Here is a 19,109-nt window from a genome sequence, read left to right as displayed (position 1 = left end):
GAACAAAGTACAATAACAAATACTAGCAACCAGAACAAAAGGGAATCACTTTTAGCGAAGGCGTTAAGACAGGACATTTTGATCGCCTGATATGAGAACAAAACAGCCCTTTAATAATTACGCTTCGGCTGATAGCAGGGAGTGTTTTATAGTTAAGAAATAAAAGTTGGATATGAAACGCCTTGTACCATAAAAACTGAGCAGCAGTGAACAGATTCAGAAGCAATTTTAACTCTTTATTATTTGTTATGTTGCTTGATGCATGAATATTAATGTTATTTATTCCTAAATAAAAAGCTGAATTGCTTCATTTAAAACTCAAGCAACTGGATCTTGTCTTATTCAGTTTTTTTTTACAAATAGGTTTTGAAATGAGGGTGAGAGGTCTTGAAGTGCATTGCCTAAGTAGGTCTGCATGGCTTTCTGCTCCCAAACGTCTGCTCCACCCATTCTGGCTTACATTATTTCAGTTTATATGCCAGAAACCACAGTTTCATGCTTCGCTGCAGGACTATTTATATTTTACAAAGACTCACTTACTGTAAACAAGCAAAGTGTTTATGACCGTGGTTGTGTCCCTATGGAGCGGTAACATCACTTAGATAGTAAAAATTCATATGTATGGCTATAACCAAGTAAGAAATGTGTATGAGGAGACTCGCCTGATAAATATGAAATTATATTGAACTTTATAGTAAGGTGACTAAGTTTTAAGTAGTCAAAAGGGTGGTCCTCTTTCTCAAGATTTAGGTGCTTAGAGTAAATAAAGTACAGGGAAGTGTCAGAGAAAAAGACAAACATTGGATGTTATATTGTTTTATGGTAGCCTAGCACATTTCACATTTCTAGCATGACAAATAGAGGAGTGTGACATAAAGTCTAACGCCTGAACTAAGACAAATAAACTGAAGTCTAATGTCTGCTCCCTATTAAATGCAACATAGTAATTATTGTTTATAATAACACCAGTAATTTGTCATTCCTCTCTGAATTGTTCAAAGGTGGTTGTGTGCAGCTGGTAAATAGGACTTATCCCTTTGTAGGTGTTCTGTGCAATTAAATATTTATGTAAACATAAGTTAGTTATAATAGTCATAATGCACAGGAGAAACACCTGTGATATTGTATTCAGTGTTGTGTTTGCAAAATGTTGCGATGGTTGTAATATATTGCACTTTGTGAGTCATATATTTGGATTGTTAATGCAATAAAAATATTAAGAATCTTCTTGTATTGCATGAATTAAATAATCCAAACATGACTCACATAGTCAAACAACAAATAAATAAGTTTATAGTTTTGTATCTCTCTGTGCAGAATTTGTTTTTCGTTGTTTCCTCTGAACAAAAGCTTGCATTTTGAATGTGTTTCAATCAATGTATCTTTCTTTGCCTTCTGTTTAGATTTTCATTGCAGTGCTATTGTGCTGGGCTTTACAGGGAATGTGACACTTTGTGAGCCTGCACCAGGTAAGCATGTGAGGACAAAGGGTGTGTTAAATCAATACAAGGTGCAGGCTAGGTAATATCTAGAGACTAACAAGGGGACAGATTTCTTCATTTTTCTCTCTCAGAGTTTGACAAGTATACACAAGTATGAGGAAACTGTGCTAGCAGTGCCCTCCGCCCTCCTATCAATCACTTCTGGTTCTTTTCAAAAATTCATAAGTGATCTTGAGCAATTCTTTTGTGCTTTTTGTGAGTGAAATTACATGATCATTTCGGTATTGTTCTGAAAGAACACGTGTTCAAACTATTTGGTCGAAAAGTGCTGATCTTTGTTTCAAGTAGAATACATTATATTTTTGCTGTCAGTTTTATCAGTTTCTATAACATCAAGTTGTTGTTTTTTAACGTTTAAGATATATATTTTACTATATTAGTATACATACATAGGTGTGGGCACAGAGATCTTCAAAATAACCAGTGGTTTATTTGACATGCTTGTAATCAACTTTTCCAAAATTATTGTACATGCAGATTTAATGACCTCACATAAATCACATAAATATAGACTGTAAAAAAATATTTTTCAAAGTTGTAAATAAAACCAGGATTACTGGAGTAAGTCTTACAAGGAAATACCATTTCAGTCTTTCTACTTCAAAAGCCATGTCTTTGTTTGCTAAATTTACTAGCAATTTCTAAGTGGTTTGTTTCTGCACCATTTTTTTTTAGTGTATTTAGGAATATCAAAGACCAAAATGTGATTTAAAATGGTTAAAAAACTGTGTGGAATTTGCGATAAGCCACATTAACTAAATTATACATTTTCCTTACACATTATAGCTTAAAATCCTTGTTGAGACGTTTGTTTCAGTGTAATTTGTTTAGTATGGCAGAATGTCTTGACTATGAGGCACTGAAGGCAAATTTCAGGAATGTGCAAACAAAGGCTTGTACAGGCCCATCACGTAGTCGTCTACTCACCCTCAACCAATGAGGAGCTTCCCTTTTCACCTGATCCTTCTGACTGCGCTGGGAGTTTCAAAGAGTTTTTGTTTATGTGGTTTTCAGATATTTATGACATTGCTGAATGGGAAAATGTATGCTTGTCAAGAGGTTCATTAACACTCGTGCTTGCAAGAAACCACCGTATCATTAACCAAAGAGGAGATTTGGGTGTGTTGCACTGACAAAAGGAGTATTGCCTTCCAATAACAGTAATCTTAAAAAAGTCTTGGTCACATAAAGTTAGCAGGAATGTTTCAACAAGTACTTTTTGTTGACAACAAGTTTTCTGTCTTTCCCCATGACGTCTGAGTTTAGGGAAAAAAAACACTGAATTGCCTGATTTTTATTCTTAAGTTTAAAGAGCTTTTCATCTGTAACCTATTACGTAAGTCTTAAAGCATTGAGAGTACGGGACGTTTTGAACAGAGGTTTCAGTTTGCTTTAGTTTTATTGGACCACCCAAGCCCCACCCCACTCCACCCACTGAAGCTCACATTACTGAGGCGTACAGGCACAAATCTGGAGTTTAACCCTTGCTGCATGTTTCCTCCTCAAGAGTATTGATATTTTACATAGACTTGTTTACTATAAACAAGCAAATTGCTAATAACCAAGGCTGTAACCCTGTTTTTGTAAACAGGCTTAAATTCACCATTCAGAACCAAATTACCATGCTATTAAACAGGATATTATAAGATTAGTTTACCAAGCAGTGTTACTTTTGACAGCAAATTCTGATTTAGTTTTAGTCTTAGTCTTTTGACTAAAATGCCATTTAGTTTTAGTGATATTTTAGTCACTTGCTGAATTGTTTTAGTGTAGTTTAAGTTGACTAAATATCATAAGATTGTAGTTAACTAAAATCTTATAGGTTTAGTTACAGTGTAATGCATTTATTAAGCATATCTCTAAAATATATTCCTGGAGAAAATATCTATTAACCTGGTAATATGAATGATATTGAAGTTTGAACATGCAATATAGACACAGCTTTAACTGCCGTGACACACAACATGCCTTTATATTGAATTAAAACCACTTATTAACAGAGAGTGATTTTTTTTTCTTTTTTTTGTTGCTTGATTAACATTAATGACACAGACAACAGCAACTGAATTAGGCCGCTGTCCCTTTAAAAACGAATGCACGGATGCAATATACAGATAAACATCCGGATTTCTCCCAGCTCTTTACGTTCACTTAAGAAGAGTGTGTTTACGTGAATACTCATCAAAAAGGACAATTTGACATCATTTTGCATGCATTCCTCCGTTCATGTGCAATAAGATGCGAAAGAGAACTGAAGTCAGTAGTCCTGCGCTGTCGTCTATAGACAAATTTTTAACATGTTTTACACTAAATTATAGTTTTGGATTGAACTATTTTTTTAGAGTTTACACCAAAAAAATGTTGTTTTATAAGGGAAGTCACATAATTTTTGCGACAGGTGGGTATCCATAAATGGCGACTGAGTGTAAACTCTGACTTAAATTAAATTACATCAAGGCTATAATGTTATTGGTTATCGAGGCACACATGATCCCCGCGCTTTCTCCAATAGTAAGTAATACAGACCCTCTCATCTACTATTAGTAAGACTTTTGCTGTGTCCAAAATTGCATTCTTCCCTACAATATAGTATGCGAAAACAGTATGTGAGTCAGGTAGTATGTCTGAAATCATATTAAAATCGTTATCGTCTTGTTTTCGTCAGTGAAAAAATGTCAGACCAAAATTTTGACGAAAATTATTTGTCTACGAAATTAACACTGTTGCAAAGACCAAGTCTGGGTTTGTTTTAGAGGAGACCAATATAAATGTAACTAAAAATACAAAATTGGTATCTCAGATATTCATTTATTGTAATTGTAACAACATAACTGTAGTGCTATTAACGATATGACACCTACACAATATTCAAAGACTACAGTTGCGGTGAATACAATTCAGAATGAATCAGAGTTACTTCTAACTGGAAAGAAGATTTAAAAAAAATCTAAAAAGACACCTGTGAGAACCTTTATTCATAAAGTGACTCTTTTATTGTGCAGAATGTTGTGAGTCATAACTGAGTCAGTTGTTTACTACAATGGGATTATGTCGAAACAAAGTGTGTGTTTGTACAAACCATAAACTTTGTGAATCTCTGCACATCCCAACTTTTTGTCAAACCATGCAGTAGACAGAATTCAAATAGCTGCCAAATATCGTATTTTATGTTTTTAATTTGTGGAATGCTCGTATTGTCCCTCTGTTCCTTGCTGTGAATGTGTCCAGTGAGCATTTGAGAACAGAGGGTGTGTCGGAATGATTCGAAGCGCAGGTTAACATCCAGACTCTAGGGGACAGATTGTTTCATTCCTTCTCCCTCAGGGTTTGGCAAGTAAACACAGGCATGACAGCAGAAAAACTGCTATCATTGACCTACGCCCTCCCATCAATCACTCGCCCACTTTATTCACACACTCTGCTGTCAGATATTCTTGTGAAATGTTCTTCTATGACATAACTACAAAAAGCTCCTTTTGGAACCTTTATTTTTAAGTGCACATAAATGTGCGCACTTGAAATCTAAAATATGTGCATTGTTTTGTCAGTGTTTTCCTATGCTGGCATCTTCATGTTTCAATGCAAGACTAAAATCATTCCAAAACTGGTGCACGTTTATGACTTGCTCCTCAGATTAATCTGATATCCTAAAATATACTGAAGTAATATTCTTAGAGCTTGTCTCGGCTTAAGTCTGCAGGAGTTAGTTGCCCTTTTAAGGTCCGTTGATGGAACCGTTCTGCAAATGCAGTCCAGCAGAAGAACGTAAGCCAATATCTCACACATGTCCAATATTTTAACCATCCGGCGGCATACTGCTGTTGGGCAGTGAACTGTGGAATATAAGACATGACTTTTCCACTGCTGTTGCCAGGGATGGAAAGGAACTGTTGCTTTTACTTTCCGAGCATTAACTCATTTTATTGTGTACCTGTGAATTTTGTGAATAATGTGTGAGCTTGCAGACAAGCACTGCATTTGTCTGTTGGCAATAAATTAGGAAAAGACTACTACATGTACAATGGTCCCAGCAAGTATTTGAGCAGTTGAAAATATGAGTGGCGTTGCATTACACAGCAAAATATCGATATGCACTACCATTCAAAAGGTTTGGTTCAGTAAGATTTTGTAATGTTTTAGAAAGGAGTCTCTTATGCTCACCATGACTGTATTGATTTAATCAGAAATTCAGTAAAAGCAATAATACTCTATAATATTATTGCTATTTAAAATGGCTCTTTTCTATTTTAATTTATTTTAAAATGAATTTTCTTTCTGTGATGCAAAGCTGAATTTTCAGCACCATTACTCCAGTCTTCAGTGTCACATGATCCTTCAGAAATCATTCTAATATGCTGTTTTGCTGCTCAAGAAACATTTCTTATTATTATCAATGTCAAAAACAGTTGTACTGCTTCATATTTTTGTAGAAACCATGATATCAAAGCATTCTGGGAATAGTATGAATTGAAGCATTGAAACAGTGTCTTTACTGTCTCCTTTGATCAATTGCATGCATCATTGCTGAATAAAAGTATGAATTTCTTTTAGAAAAGTTTTACTGAAAGAGTACATGCAAATACATGTTGTGTCCCCTGTAACATTTGTGGTTTTGACTCCCATCAGTGGTTTAAGGGAAATCTCAGGACTACTGCCCTATAAGGTGCTGTAGTTATCTCAGAGTTGCTGGAACCTGCCCTGGTCACAGTACACTTGATGTGAAGTGCCAAAGGCAGAAAACACTGTGAACCGAATGTTCAAACAAAAGCTTAGTAAAATAGAAATAAAACAAAAGATGACTGTTAAATCCTCTATTGCATGCATATTCTTTTAAAATAAATTGAAATAATGGGTTTAATTCAGTGTTCAATATGTGCAATTTGAAAAAAAAAGAAGGAAAAATGTATGATTGTCTGTAATGACAAAATCTAAGAGCATTGGCTTCTAGGTTTCTATTTACATTTTTCTAAATGTAAATAGAAAGTTGCATAAATACTCAAAAGGTACTGTACCCTGAGTTTGTTACCCTGAAGCAACCTCACCAATAGAGGGTTATGTGTGTGAGTAAATGTTGCATGATCTTTGGTGCATATCTTGAAATAATTCCCTCATTACTGACTTGAAATATGTTGCTGATGCTTTATTTCAAAATTTTGCAAATGAAATCTGTGCTCCAGCTGGCTTGCATTTGAGATACACCCAGAGTGTGCTTTCTTATAGAAGATTATGTGATGTGTTCCTGCTGAATCATACTTGAATGGATATAAAACCATTTCTACAAGAACAAGCGTAAATAACTGTCACGCACACTAAAAAAGACCATACAATTAATGTCAATTAAAAATGGTATTTCTTATCAATGCTTTGAGCTTTTTACAGTTTCGATTTTATTTTCTTCATCAGTGCACTCTTAAAATTCTGTATTGGCATTGATGCTTCCATGAAGAACTTTTAACATCTATGGAACCTTTCCATACAAGATCCAAGATTCTTTATAATGGAAAAAGGTTCTTTAGATTATTAAAATTCATATAAAGAAAAAAGGTTATTTTGGGAACCAGTAGTATTGCTGTGGAAAACCCTCTTTTGGAGCCTTTATTTTTAAGGGTCTAATTTAATTCAAGATGAATGTGCCCCTGCAGGAAGCAAATTTAGCATCACTTTGATTTTACAGTAATTAAGATTTAAATTTTAATGGCTTGATTTCACATACAAATTCAATGTGTCCCTACAGAATGTGAGCACATTCATTTTCAATCAATTATCTTCGAGTAGTCCCAGCTCTATTCCAGTTCAGTTGGCTGACTGTGACAGTATTAACAAATCAATGCAGTTTCTTTAACAGCAAACAATGTGCTGCTTCTCTCAGATAATCCTACAAAAAACAAGCATCTCATTTGTAAAACAAATACTGGTACAACTGGGTGTGTCGCCACCCACCCAGAAACATGTGCAACAGCATTCCTAGCAACACCAAACATGAAAATTTCATTCTGTGACCTGAGAGATAATCTTCTTTATTAAAAGTGTACCACCTATCTGTTTTTGTCTGAATGTTAAATGTGCTCTTGAATTTCAGATTTGATTTGATTTGTCTCTCGAGGAATAGATCACCCAAAAATGAAAATCTGCTGAAAATGTACCCATCCTCAGGCAATCCAAGATTTAGATGAGTTTGTTTCTTCATCAGAACAGATTTGGATAAATGTAGCATTACATCACTTGCCCACCACTGGATCCTCAGCAGTGAATGGGTGCCATCAGAATGAGAGTCCAAACAGCTGATAAAAACATCACAATAATCCACGAGCAATCCACACAATTCCAGTCCATAAGTTAACGTCTTGTGAAGTAAAAAAGGCTTGTAAGAAATAAATCTATCAGTAAGGCATTTTAAGTTGAAACCATTGCTTCTGGCCTTCAGTAAAAATGTTACATCATAAGCCACCGACATGTTATTGTTTAGAATGGTTTTGGACTGGTTTTGCTTGTAAGCAGTGTTTGATCTGTGCATATTTCTCTTTTCACTGGAGAAAGCAATGGATAGAGGACTCGTATTTTAGCCGGAAGTATAGCTTGAAGTTAAAAACGTCTTTTTAAAAACATGCAGCTTTTCAATTCACAAGATGTTAATTTATGGACTGGAGCCATGTGGATTACTTGTAGATTATTGTGATGTTTTTATCAGCTATTGGAACTCTCATTCTGACGGCACCCATTCACTGCAGAGGATCCATTGGTGAGCAAGTGAGCAATTTCTTTCGATGAAGAAACAAACTTATTTACATCATGGATGGCCTGAGTGTGAGTCTACAGAGTTTTTTCAGTGACCTATTCTTTTAAGTTGAATCCCTCTGATTCAAGAACAGAAGTCTTCAGTGTTTCTGAAATAATCAGTAGGCTATCATGCTTTGCCTGATGAGTGAACTGTAGATAACTAAGTGATCCTGTGATCCTTCTTATCTTTGTTAAACAATTGCTATTGATTTTTTAATGAGGCAGAAACTCCTGTTGTGACCTTTACATGCCAAACACATAACACTGGCCATTTTCTTTCTGCATGGTTAAAACAACTAAGCCCCATTTTTATAGATGTTATCCCAATTATCTAAGTCTTTATCCTTTTGAAGAGTGGATCTCAAAAGATAATCAGCACACTTTAGGCGATGACAGTTAGGTGCCTTAGACTCATGCCAAATTCCAATTTATAGACACAATTAATCAGTCAACATCCACCTGGAATAAATGGCAACACCAGGGTGTATGTGAAAGAAAGTGGCAGTTTGAGTAGATCTTAACACATATTCGTGCAGAGATCTCCACAATAGCAGGCTGCCAACATTCAGATGTTGTCTTGCTGTGTAAATAACCTCACTCTCATTGAAACTCACGAGCAAACACGCTTAAATCTGCTCCGACCAGTTCTTCCTGTTACATGTGCTGTCCATTCATTTGCAGCCCACCGTGACACTGTGTGGTTTGTTTTCATAAGGTCACATTTCCTCATTGCAGTGCTTTGACAAAACACTGTATGTTTTTAAAGGGATTTCAAAGCTGAAAATTACATCACACTCATGTTGCTTTTGCAGAGCTCAAAAGAAGATCATTCATATAAGAAGATCAGTTCATATAAGTATTTCATCTGTCTTCGTCTGGACTATGAAAGTCAGTGGGGTCCAAAATAACATTGATTTTCACTGTATGTACAAAAAGAAACACTCTTTAAAAATATCCTCAAAATAACCATCCCTTTAGCTACTCACACAAAGAAAGTGCTTATACAAATGAGAAAAGTCCTGTTGGAAAGTTGCTTGCTCGTGTGAGTTACATTATGTGCATTACTTGTAAAGCTCTTGTAAAAAACTGTGACAAGGCAGTTTTCAAAGCTGTTGTGCTGGATGTATAAAGCAGTGTTGTAGTAACATTACAGAACTGCAAGATGACAACATCATAGAGAGCACAGCATGCTTTTACAATATGCATTTAATGTCATCTCATCTAATGCATATGGCAGTTTAAGATCAAGCCCTGTTGATGAATTAATAAGTCAAGTCAGGTCATTTTATTTGTGTAGTGCTTTTCACAATCCATGTTGTTTCAAAGCAGCTTTAAGCCTTCATGTCTTTAAAACCTCAGTATCAAGCCAAAAGTTACTGTGGCAGGAAAATCACTCCTGGCAAAAACTAAAAATGAAATATTTTTATTAATTTGCAAATGCCACTTTCATATTTGTCTGCTAAGAACAAAACTGTAACTGTTTATACTAAATAGAGAGTGTATCTTGGATCAGGACTTTGACATGGCCAATTTTAGGACAATAACCTTTTGATCTGGAGCCATTCCAATACAAATCTGGCCTTGTTTTCCTAATGAGTGTGTTTTTTTAGCAGTCAAAAACTTGAGCAACATTTTCCAGCATCCGCTCTTGTATTTTAACAAGATTTCCTGTCCCTACTGGTGAAAACAGCCCAGTAGCATAAAGACTTTTGCCTCAAAATCTTTTAATTGTCTTACTGAATTGAATGCTATAAAAGATTTTGTGAAAATCCAGACATAGGCTACTTTAAAGTATTCCTTTTTTATGTGTGTGTGTGTAACTGAACTATATTCACGCTTTCACCCCTGCAAACATTTGTCCTCTTTCACAAGTACCATTGTTCACAAAGAGAGACATTTCAAGGGAGTGTCTGATTCGATACAGCTTCCCTTTGCTGATTATTGTCCCAGTGGGTGCTGTTGCTTGATCCACACCAGGATTTCTCAATCCTGCTTCTTTTTGTCTCTCTTATCTAAGTCATGATTCACCTCAATAGATCATTAGTAATATGCTGCTCCGACCTGAACTGGGTGTGTCAGATTATAGAGACACCTCAAACCAACAGCAGAATTGAGAAACACTGATCAAATGATTACAAGAGTGTTACATTCTCTTAACTAATTTATGAATGAATACCTTTATTGTCATTATACACATGTACAATGAAATTAGGATAGCTTCCCCCAACATAATTTACATATATCACGTAGTGCACATTTAACAAACACATGACTCACAACTTAACAATGTTACGTGCTTGCACAATAAAGAGTTTGAGTTATCAAGATTAAATTTCAACAAACAAGTTGAGAATTATATTGCACACAAGTGTAAAGGGGGAAGGGGGAAGAGAGAGAAAAAAAAACTGCATTACAGTAAGACTAGCATTCAAGTGAAGACCTGACTGGCCTAGATGAGCAAGAGAAACAGCTCTGTAGGCCTGTTTAATGTTGGTATACAAGTGTATTTTCACCCCTAGTTGGGCACTTAACATTTTGTTTGGTTTGCTTTGTTGAAATCCCAGCTGTAATGTGAACACCATCAGGGTGCATACTCTGTTGTTTGTCTATGGCATTTAACAGGAGAGCAAGAGCATTGTTTGTATTGGCATAGGGTATGGTATATAAACAGCCGTTATCACTACAGTAAGCTCTCTTGTTAGAAAAAAAAAAAACAGTCGACAAGTCAGGAGAGCAATGAATATCTGTGATTACACGGTTATTTGTCCATTCATTATGAATATATAAACAGAGTCTGCCACCCTTGATCTTACCTGAACCCTTGTTTCTGTCCCAGCGATGCATTGTTCGGCCTGCTAACTGTATGGCAGAGTCCGGTATCAATGAGTGCAGTAGAGCCCTGCATTTCAAAAAATTGTCCCGCTGGTGGAAACAACACGAGACCGTGCAATGTGTTTATTGTACCGGCAGCAGCAGCATGTACAGGTGCATCACAAAAAATAAGAATATTGTAACTTATTTCAAAAAAGTGAAAATGTAATATATTCTAGATTCATTAAATGTAAAATAATTTAAATGTTTTTTTTTTTTTGTTTTAATTTTGATGATTAGAGCTTACAGCTCATGAAAGTCAAAAATCCAGTATCTCAAAATATTAGAATATTTATATTTGAGTTCCATTAAATGACCATCCCTACAGTATAAATTCCATGTATCTCTTGTTCTTTGAAACCACAATAATGGGGAAGACTGCTGACTTGGCAATGGTCCAGAAGACAATCATTGCCACCCTCCACAGAGAGGGTAAGTCACAAAAGGTCATTACTGAAAGTGGTGGCTGCTCACATAGTGCTGTATCAAAGCATATTAAATGCAAAGTTGACTGGAAGGAAGAAAATGGGTAGGAAAAGGTGCACAAGCAACAGGGATAACTGCAAGCTTGAGAATACTGTCAAACAAAGCCGCTGGGAGAACTTCACAAGGAGTGGACTGAAGCTGGAGTCACAGCATCAAGAGTCACCACACTCAGACGTCTTCAGGAAAAGGGCTACCAAGCCACTTTTGAAACAGAAACAATGTCAGAAGCATTTTACCTGGGGTAAGGAGAAAAAGAACTGGACTGTTGCTCAGTGGTCCAAAGTCCTTTTTTCAGATAAAAGTAATTTTTGCATTTCATTTGGAAATCAAGGTCTGGAGTCTGGAGGAAGACTGGAGAGGCACAGAAACCAAGCTGCTTAAAGTCCAGTGTGAAGTTTCTGAAGTCAGTGACGATTTGGGGTGCCATGACGTCTGCTGGTGTTGGTACTTTTGTTTTATCAAGTCCAAAGTCAATGCAGCCATCCACCAGGAGATTTTTGAGCACTTTATACTTCCATCTGCTGACAAGCTTTATGGAGATGCTGATTTCCTTTTCCAGCAGGACTTTATCACCTGCCCACAGTGTCAAAACCACTTCCAAGTGGTTTGCTGACCATGATATTATATATGCTTGATTGGCCAGCCAAACATGCCTGACATGAACCCCATATGGAATCTATAGGATATTTTTCTAGAGAAAAATGAGAAAGTTGATCCAGATGATCTGAAGGCCGCTATTAAAGAAACCTGTGCTTCAGTAGTGGCTCAGCAGTGTCACAGGCAGGGGCGGACTTACCCATTAGGCAAAGGTAGGCGACTGCCTTGGGCCCCCAAAAGCCAAGGGCCCCCTAATGCTTTTCATATAGGAGATGCGCATTAAGCGCGGACACGCGAACGGTTGCTGTTTACGGTGTTTATGCAAGACATTCGTCTGCGCGTCCGAGTTGAACGTGCTTCTTGTGTATCCAGCTTGTAGCAAAATAAAATTTTATGCATCTAAAGCTGACTGCCGCACGAGCGCGAGGTCCCTCTTTCCCAGCGCGCGCACACTTCTCTCTCTGCGTTCAGCGCGCGCTTTCAGTTAAAACACTGATATGTTGCTTCTCTAATTTTACATATAAGTATAGCTGAAATCACAGCACAGCTATTGTCTTCAAGCTATTCTGTAGCCTATTTGATTTTTATCAGACGACGGCACGATTATATATTTTTGTGCAGATTAACTTCTCGGAAGGGAGAGCTGGTTAGTCTTAATGGGTCGCGTTTCAGTCACTATTTCATATTCATCCCGTTGTCTGACAACAAACAGTCAAATGTATCAATGAAAAAAGTTTTGAGAATTTAGCTGCATCAAAATACAGTATGTGGCACAGAGAGGCAAACAAATGTAATAATAAATAATAAATGTACATTTTGCATGTTCAGAAGTGAGCTGCCCTGTCATGCGAAAATGCAAACAGGTTTGTGTAAAGTGCTCAGTGCAAAGAAAGAGAAGTAATAGGAAGCTAGTATTTCTTTTTTTTCTCATGTGTCTAATAGACATGAACAAGTTCTTTGAAAAACATCTATGACCTATGAAAAATGTCTACTCTTCATGCTCTGTTAACTGGTTTCACTAATAATAAACATTTATTGCATAAATTAATTTTTGCATTACAAAAATGCCTTAAAAGAAAGTGTTACAGGTGTGCATATTGACACAGAACAATGAGTTTTAAGATATGTCAGAGCAAGATATTTTCAGTTGAGACAGCTCAAACATGCATTTTAGTCTGGGACTAGCTTAAGCCTTGTCTGTGAAACCATGGGGAAAATATTCATTTAAGGTACATTTAGAACAGATAAAAATGTGCAATTAAGTTGCGATTATTCACAAGTTAACTCATGACAATCATGCCATTAATTGTGATTATATATTTTAATTGATTTAATTGATACCAGCTTACGCTGGTAACTCACATTTTCATTTTACCTGATAAAGTACCATTTATGAGCTGAGCTGTTTTGTTTAGAGCTGTTACCGGGGAAAACCACTATATTTCTGACTCCAAAAGCACCTCCTACTGGCAGAGAATGAATGTGCATTTTCAATAATCCAGTCTGCAGTTTTTGTTCAGACCAATGCGAATATTCAATCACATAAATCTGTTTTAAATAATATAATAATTTATACTTCTGACTCATCCCAGAAATATAAAGTTTCAGTTGTGAGGTTTATCATTTTATAATTTATTTTGTTTTTATGTTAAAACTAAAAAAAACGGTAAATCAATTGCTATTTCGTGGTCTACAACATGAAATAATAAAAGTATCTGCTAAATGAATAAATGTAAATTAAAGAATCCCATTAGAACATGTACATAAAAAATGTAGAAACATTGGACACAACAATGTGGCACCATTGTGCAGCAGCAAGCATCACAACAAAAAAGGACCTCGAGGGTTGATCTAGGTAAATGTGTGCAAATGTATAGGGCCCCATTCCTTTATTTGCCTGGGGCCCCCAATTCACTAAATCCGCCCCTGGTCACAGGCTGATCGCTTCCATGCCACACCTCACTGATGCAGTAATTTGTGCTTAAGGAGCCCCGATCAAGTATTGAGTGCATAAATTAACATAGTTTAAAGAACTTGAGCTATTCTGTTTTGCAAATCCTTTGTTTTTGAGTGATCTTAGGAAATATTCTAATATTTTGAGATACTGGATTTTTGACTTTCATGAACTGAAAGTTCTAATCATCAAAATTAAAACAAAAAAAACTTTTGAAATGTTTGACTTTATACACATGACGCGCATCATTCACTTATTTTCTTTATTTTATAAAAGCACAACGTTTTGTTGATATTGTGAGCGCACACAAATAAAAGTAGACCCTCCACATCCACCAAAGAACACACTAACCTAAATTAACAAAAACTACATGTCCTCCAAAGAAAAAAAAATGCAAGTCCTGCAAAGTGAGCTTTAGCTTCCACTCTCGCGCAAACTATTAGATAGAGCACATGTTTATCTAGGTTTAATGTTTTAACATTGTTATATGCTTAAACTGTTTTATATCTATAGATTTTATTTTAGGTTGTGATGATTTGAGAAGGCTAAACTGATCACACAAAGGCTCACTGTCTACCGCTGGCCGATTGGTCGTTACTTTAAAAAACAAAAACTTTAAATTTAATGGACAAAAAAATGCTCCAACGTTTTTCTAGATTACCTAGATTACCATTTACCTATACATTTCTATTAAAGTATTTTTGTTTGCACTTAAAAAAAAGAAACATACTGTTACTTTTCTGTCAGGACATTGTGTGTTGAGTTTAAAGACATTTGCTTTAACCCTAAAACACAACTAAATGCAATGCATAATTCAGAATCCAGGTAGCTAAAACACCTGTGGAAAATGGAACATTTACTATTTTCCTGACATTTTTTGTGCTTCATAGGAGAATAAGTTTCAGTGATCCACTGGCAAATGAAAGATCACAAAACTTCCATAGTTAAATAGGTCTGCTGATGGAAATGCTGTACAAGCAATAAAAATTATATCACTCTGAAGCATAAACTGATTCAGTCTTTTAACAGTTGAATACCTAAAAGGAAAATCACAAAAATATCTAAAGAAAATCTTCTTTAACTTGTATTGTGTGTCCCATGAGTAAAGTACTCCACCTAGTGGCTAAAGCAAAAAATAAAATAAAAATAAAATAAAATTATATATATAAAAGCCATTTACCCCAGGGCATCTAAATGCCATTTTTCTTTTGACTGTATGTCCATGTTAAGTGGAAGTCCAGGAATTACTAATTAAATTAAACTATTTGTTTTCAAATTTAGTTTGGCATATTTTATAGGTTATTAAAAGAGATTTTGAATGCCTACTTATCACTGTAAACCGAATTATTTCACGTAGTTTGACAAGACGAGATTGAAGTAGGCTACAAGATTCATTTACCCCATATGAATAAAATTTGTGATGTGTTCTTACTTTCAACTTTTCAAAAAACATTCTCGGATAACTTTGTGTTGTCCCTCGCCACCTTACTACCGAGAGATCCGGACAATTATTAGCCCACAGGCTGCCATCTACCGTCTGAAAGTGCTGAATAACGTTTTGAAACAAACAGTGCATTTGCTCCCCTGCTGCTTTCATACACAACATCATTTATAGGTCTATGTTATTTATAACGAATCGAACGCCATTATAATAGGTATTATTTTATAATTATATATAATTATGAACTATAATCTTATTTCGCAATATTAGATAGAAAGAGCAGAAAAAGTCCACATACTGGCCCATAGACCCTCCCCTCAAAAGAAATCAGGACAGAAGTGGTTAAAAGTGAATAGAAGAGATGGATAAACACTAAGTATGAACACCACTGAGCTCGTATAAACATGAAATGGACCAGCTTTCTTGTTTTATATATATATATATATATATATATATATATATATATATATATATATATATATATATAAAACGTGTTGTTGAAATAAGATGGGGGCTCATTTATAATAAAATGTACTACTGTAGCATATTTGAAAGTCAAAGGTATTTTTTTTTTCTGAACGGGAAAGGAACAGTAGCCTACACTATTGAACGTACTGTACTTCTATTGCTTACACTCTTGTTTTTACTCCGCCATCATTGAATTCGTCTTTTGCACTTCAGTAACTGTCTGGTTCAGCTCAGCTTCTAAATCTGACCTCAGAAGAGTACAGAGGGTAGTCCGGACTGCTGAGAGAATCATCGGTACAACCCTCCCTTCTATTCAAGAACTGTACTCATACAGAGTGAGCAAAAGGGCTGGCAAAATCACTCTGGACCCCTCACATCCAGCACACTTCCTCTTTGAACTGTTGCCGTCTGATCGACGCTACAGAGCCCTGAGCACCAGAACGACCAGACACAGGAACAGTTTCTTCCCTCAGGCAATCCATCTCATGAACACTTGATAATAACTGTGGAACACACAACACTATTTATATTTACATACACATACACTTATTTATCTAACACACATACTTATGTACACTTAAATTTTTGCACATAATATACCTGTACATACATAACTGTCTATTGTAATATACCTGCACATACAATTGTCAATTTGTATATTGTCATTCCTTACCTACTTTTTTGTATTTTTTATTCTTTTATTATGTGTTTTTTGTTCTGTTGCCGTCATTCTGTTGCACTGCAGAGCTTCTGTCACGAAAACAAATCCCTTGTATGTGTAAACATACCTGGTAATAAAGCTCATTCTGATTCTGATTCTGATTATTGTTTCTCAGCAGCAGAAGTCATCATAGTTGGGTAAACTTCTATTGCAGTGAATGGGAGACTACCACTAATATATTTTTTTCACATCCCCATTTAATCAAATAGCAAAAGACAAATTCCATGATAGTGTTTTCATGACTTTCAAAAAAAAACAAAAAAAAAAACATAAGATAAGATGAAGAAGAAGAAAAAGAAAAAGAAAAAGAGAGAGACTGAAAAGTTCAAGTTCAGTTTATTTATAAAGCACAAATAAAAACAGCCACAGGCTGACCAAAGTGCTGTACAAGTTAGAAAAAATAAAAGATTAAGTACTCTAAAGTCAGCAAAAGTTTAAAACAAAACACTTATAAAGTACACAAATAGTAGCAAAACAATTTATTGTAGAACACTCTTATAAGCTAAAAGCAACAGAGAATAGATAAGTTTTGAGACATGATTTGAACTCAGACAAAGTGGAGGCAGATCTAATATGGAGTGGTAGCTTGTTCCACAGTGTTGGGCCGGCCACTTCAAAGGCTCGGTTACCCCTCGATTTTAGCCGGGTTGTGTGAATCTGAAGGAGGAGCTTATCTTTGGATCTAAGGCCTCTAGTGGGAAGGTAGGGATAAAGTAGATCAGACAAATAAGAAGGTGCTAAATCATTTAATGATTTAAAAACCAGTAATAAAATTTTAAAATCAATTCTAAAATTAATCGGAAGCCAGAGAAGGGATTTTAGGAGGGGGGTAGCATGATCAAATTTCCTCTTTCCCTTCAGGAATCTTGCCGCTGCATTTTGAACGATCTGTAGGCGTGCCATTTGGAACTTAGATATACCAAAGTATAGGGAATTGCAATAGTCCAGGCGAGAGGTAATAAGAGCATGGAAAGCAGTCTCCATGGAGCGCTTAGGGAGAAAAGATTTGATTTTTGTTAAAGAGCGAAGAGAGAAGAAGCTGGACCCAATGACTGCACTTATCTGCTTGTCAGATTTGAGGCACCTAGATTCCGTACTTGGGGAGAGATTAACTGATTTAAAGATTCAAGGTCAAGGTGATTACTTGGCCTGGATTCTGAGGAGTTAAAAACAATGACTTCTGTTTTGTCTGAGTTCAGAAAAAGAAAATTATTGGCAAGCCAAGCTTTCACATCCTCAAGACATGCTGTTAAGTTGCCTAGAGAACTGTTATTTTTCCTAGACACAGGCATATAGATTTGCATATCATCAGCATAGCAGTGAAATGAAACATTTTGTTTCCTAAAAATGGAACCCAAAGGGAGAAGATAAAGAGAAAAAGGACAGGAGCTAAAACAGAGCCTTGTGGCACACCACAGGAAAGATTGCTAGGAGAAGAAGAGAAATTTCCTATTTTTACTGAAAAAAAAATCTATTGGTAAGAAAAGATTTAAACCAGCTTAAAACAGCCCCCCCTAACCCAACGCAGTGTTCCAGCCGAGAGATAAGGGTTGAGTGATCGACGGTATCAAAAGCAGAAGACAGGTCTAACATTACTAAAATGACAGAGTCCCCCGAATCTGTTGCCATATAAATATAATTGAAAACAGCGGTCAGAGAACGATGTCAAATTTACTGTCACTCCCACCTCGCATCAGCGTTAACTAGATTTTTTTTTAATTTGATGCAAAAGGAAATATAATACAAAGTATAGTGTTATAAATGTACATACATAAAAAAAAATACAAACAACTTTGATGGATGCTGATGACGAAGCGTGTCATCACAGTCATGTGAAAAGGGTCCATTATACTGATCTATCTATCTATCTATCTATCTATCTATCTATCTATCTATCTATCTATCTATCTATCTATATCTATATCTATATATATCTATATCTATATATCTATATCTATATCTATATCTATATATATCTATATATATATATATATATATATATATATATATATATAAATGTATACACATCTATGTTTAGGAAACAGTTAGTTTAAATGGTTAATCTAAGGTATATGTAAAGGTTTAGGCAGAGATGTAGAGAGAGTACAAAACTACTTTCTATGGCTCTGGGTTTAGGTATATGTAAGGTGGGAGGAGTTGAATCTGGACCCAACCACGCCCCCTGGATCTCGTGTTCTGCAGTGAGGGACTACTTGAATATTTCCCGTTAGCAAGAGAAGTCTTGCGTGTGGGTGACGTCATGCCCTCAGTTGGAGGCGGGGCTAAACAGAG

The sequence above is a fragment of the Cyprinus carpio genome, chromosome A19, assembly GCF_018340385.1.
Source record: "Cyprinus carpio isolate SPL01 chromosome A19, ASM1834038v1, whole genome shotgun sequence".
NCBI lineage: Eukaryota > Metazoa > Chordata > Actinopteri > Cypriniformes > Cyprinidae > Cyprinus > Cyprinus carpio.
The sequence above is the reverse complement of the archived record's forward strand: the minus strand, read 5'-3'. Positions refer to the sequence as shown.